At 40.6% G+C, this 3511-nt stretch overlaps 1 pseudogene; it reads left to right on the top strand.

Annotated features, from left to right (window-relative positions):
• The first annotated feature begins 2344 nt into the window (after positions 1 to 2344).
• Positions 2345 to 2863, top strand: LOC143676647 (transcription initiation factor TFIID subunit 13 pseudogene; annotated as a pseudogene).
• Positions 2864 to 3511: the final 648 nt, after the last annotated feature.

Below are 3511 nucleotides of genomic sequence, written 5' to 3'. Positions count from 1 at the left end.
TCACAATGTGAAAGATTTGAGTGACTGGAATCTCCTGGAAGTTTTTTAACTCATATGGCTGATGTTGGGGTTCCTCTGGGACCTCATGACCAAAGCACTTCCACCCGGCTTCCCCGTGTGACTTGGGTATCCTCCAAACATGGTGGCCTCAGAGTAATCGGATTTCTTACATGACAGTACAGGACTTCAAAAGCAAATATTCCAGTGAACTAGGCAGAAATGACGTAGTCTTTTCTGTCCTGACTTCAGAAGTCACAAAGCACCACTTTGACTGAACTCTACGAGTTGAAGCAGCCATAGTCCTCCTAGATTCAAGGGGAGGACGTATAGACCCACCTCTTCATGGGAGAAGTATCAAAGAATTAGCAGTCATTTTAAAAACCACACACAGAAGGGAATGAAGATGCCAGGTCTAAACAGTGTGGACTGTCTGTTTGCTTTAGACAAAACCATATCACAAAGCCAACAACCTTAATGGACCCTATCCATGAAGTTACTCAGAAGAAAATTGCTCTGGTCCAAGCCTGCTCTTAAATCAGGATGCAAAATGTCAGAATTGAAAGACCCTCCCTGGGGGATTTTGACTACTTTTATGGTTTTAATTCAAGTTGATGTACAGAAGATATGCCGCAGATGCCACAATATCCATTGGAGACTATCCTCTCGAGATCCATACATCTATATCTAGCTTCAAGTACTTCCAACTCAACTTGTCGAAAAATGAATCAACCATTTTTCCTCTCCAGCTGGATCTTCTTCTTCTACTCCCACCTCAGTGGATGGCACCACTTACTGCCCAGGTGCCCAAGTCACAGACCTGGCACTGTCTTTGCTCTGTCCATCCCCCTAATCCCCCAGGGCAGATCAACCATTCAATATCCCTAACTCCACTTCATAAGTATCTCTTAATCTCTTATCATCCCTGTTGTCACTACCCTGGTCTCAGCCCTACTGTTTCACTAGGATTTTGTTTCTTTAAGTCTGGATTTCTGCATCAGCCTCTTAACTGAGTTTTTGGTCTCTATTGTTCTCCTGTGATCCATTTTGCACAGGGCAGTGAAAATGTTCTTTCTAATCTTTAAATATGCATTCCTCTACTTGAAATCCTTCAATGCCCTCCCGTTGTTCTTATAATAAACATCCATTGGTTATATTTAAAAAAAAAAAAAAAGAAAAGAAGGGAATGAAAATGAATTAGGAGAATAGGGCAGCTCCACCATCTGGAAGCCCCAGGAGAAGGCACCAGGGGAATAGAGGAAAGGCAGTGGTAGCCCAGGCCAGGAACTCCGAAGAGTTGGCGCCTGCAGTCGTGTTCTCAAAAGACATGAGAACTGGAAGTCTCTGCAATGCCCCTAATCCAACCACATATGGAAAAGAGCAGACTATCCAGACACAAAATTGCTAAGTGGTTTATGGCTCATTCTCTCCCAACATCCTTGCCAGCTGCATTTAAGTTTGGCAACTTCTGCCTGAATAAGATAAATGAGTTGGATTCTATTGGAATAGCTTTATCCTAATGAGAAAAAAAGATCATCTTAGCCAACTGTAGTAAAACAGTGTTTGAGTTCCACTGGCTTTTTAGTTAGAGAGAAGAAAACAGCCTGGGGAGTTGGCAGAGGGTGAGTCAGGACAAGCTCAGAGGCAGCCAGAGGGCCTGGAGGAAGCTATGCAACCAGGAGCAGGGCAGGAAAGGATGGCTTCTTAATTGCAAAACTGGGAAAAAACACACCATGCTATTCCAAAAATAAAATTGAAGTATTATGTGAATGGTTTGGTAGAGAATATTATGTTCTTCATTTCGCTGGTTTTAAAAGTGTGAATATTTTTCACTGTGGGACATTTTGGAGAGAGGTGGTTGGGATCCAGGGCTGGTGTCTGGGCCGGAATTCCACCTGAACAGCCTTCCAATCCCACCAATATCCCCGCAGAGTTCTGTGAATGTTTAAACATCACTGCTGCCATAGTCGGGGGAGTCCCATAGCAGGGTCTCCAAACTGTGCCACTCTGCAGGGTAACAGAGGGCCTCTGAGCTGGGATTCCCCTGAAATCAGTGCAGGACAAGAACGACTCCAAAAATAAACGTGTCCTTGACCATAACCTGCCACTCAAGGGAATTTCTTGGGGGAGGAAAGCACAAACAACTGCCTTTTAACCCCCCAGTGGAGTCCACTGGGTGAGCCATACCAGTGCTTTCAAGTCTTTCCTTCCTACAGAATTGCTGGAGTACTGTCAACATTTTTCATGAAGAAACATACCTGGGATACTCGGAAGATTTTTTACATTGCTTTCTTTTTTTAAAAAAAACAACACCTGAGTAAAATCCGCTCGGCGCTAGCCAGCGGAAACCCATAGGTTTGCTGGATGGTGGGATGGCAGATGAGGAAGAGGACCCAACGTTTGAGGAAGAAAATGAAGAAATTGGAGGAGGTGCAGAAGGTGGACAGGGTAAAAGAAAGAGACTTTTTTCTAAAGAATTACGGTGTATGATGTATGGATTTGGGGATGACCAGAATCCTTACACTGAGTCAGTGGATATTCTTGAAGACCTTGTCATAGAGTTCATCACTGAAATGACTCACAAGGCAATGTCAATTGGAAGACAAGGTCGAGTACAAGTTGAAGATATTGTCTTCTTGATTCGAAAGGACCCAAGGAAGTTTTCTAGGGTTAAAGACTTACTTACTATGAATGAAGAATTGAAACGAGCTAGAAAAGCATTTGATGAAGCGAACTATGGATCTTGATACTTTTTGTACTTTCTGAAGCTTTCTTATCTTCTGGGACAACTATATAAAGTAACTGCATATTTCCTACAGTAAGGTCCTGTTACCTAACCATGAAAATGAAAGTTGGAGAAACACAGTTTTCATGTCTTCGATTTTAGAGTATTTGAGCCTTTAATTGCCTGCCTTTATATTTTCATACTTGAATTACTTAATTGGGTTTTAATGACCATATGTAACTTAATTTGTTATTCATGTAATTCCTTCAGATTTTTGACTATATAGATGATGAAGTAATATTTATCTGTTAGATGTCTTTTTGCCATTGTAGGTTATATTTGTTCAATATGTGACATCTAAATGGCACTTTTGATCCTATGATAGCTGAGAAATGTGTTTTATGTTTTCTCAAGTTTCTAGACAAAAGTAATCTGTGAGATTTATTAATGACAGTGAACTGGTTTTTGTTTCTCTTAAGTAGAAGATGATATAGGAAAAGTCTTTTTAAAGAATGTTTAAGTGTCTTAAATGGTAATTTGTTTTAATTTTCTTCAGATAGCAGGAGTTTTTGTTTGCTTGTTTATTTTTTGAGAAACTGTAAGTTTCATGTGAATGCCTCAGTGTTGGAAAGCTTTTTATTTAGAACTTTGGAGCTGATGCATGCTGTTTGTCAAATTTTAGAAGAATTAAGTTTTCCAGATCAGATTAAAGCTTCTAAAAATAAATCCTTTCAATCGCATAAATGTCATTGCCTAATAAGCTGATGGCAGGATAAGTATTCGGGGTAG

The sequence above is a fragment of the Tamandua tetradactyla genome, chromosome 3 (genome assembly GCF_023851605.1).
Source record: "Tamandua tetradactyla isolate mTamTet1 chromosome 3, mTamTet1.pri, whole genome shotgun sequence".
Classification (NCBI taxonomy): Eukaryota; Metazoa; Chordata; class Mammalia; order Pilosa; family Myrmecophagidae; genus Tamandua; species Tamandua tetradactyla.
This window is presented reverse-complemented; position numbering and strand designations above follow the sequence as displayed.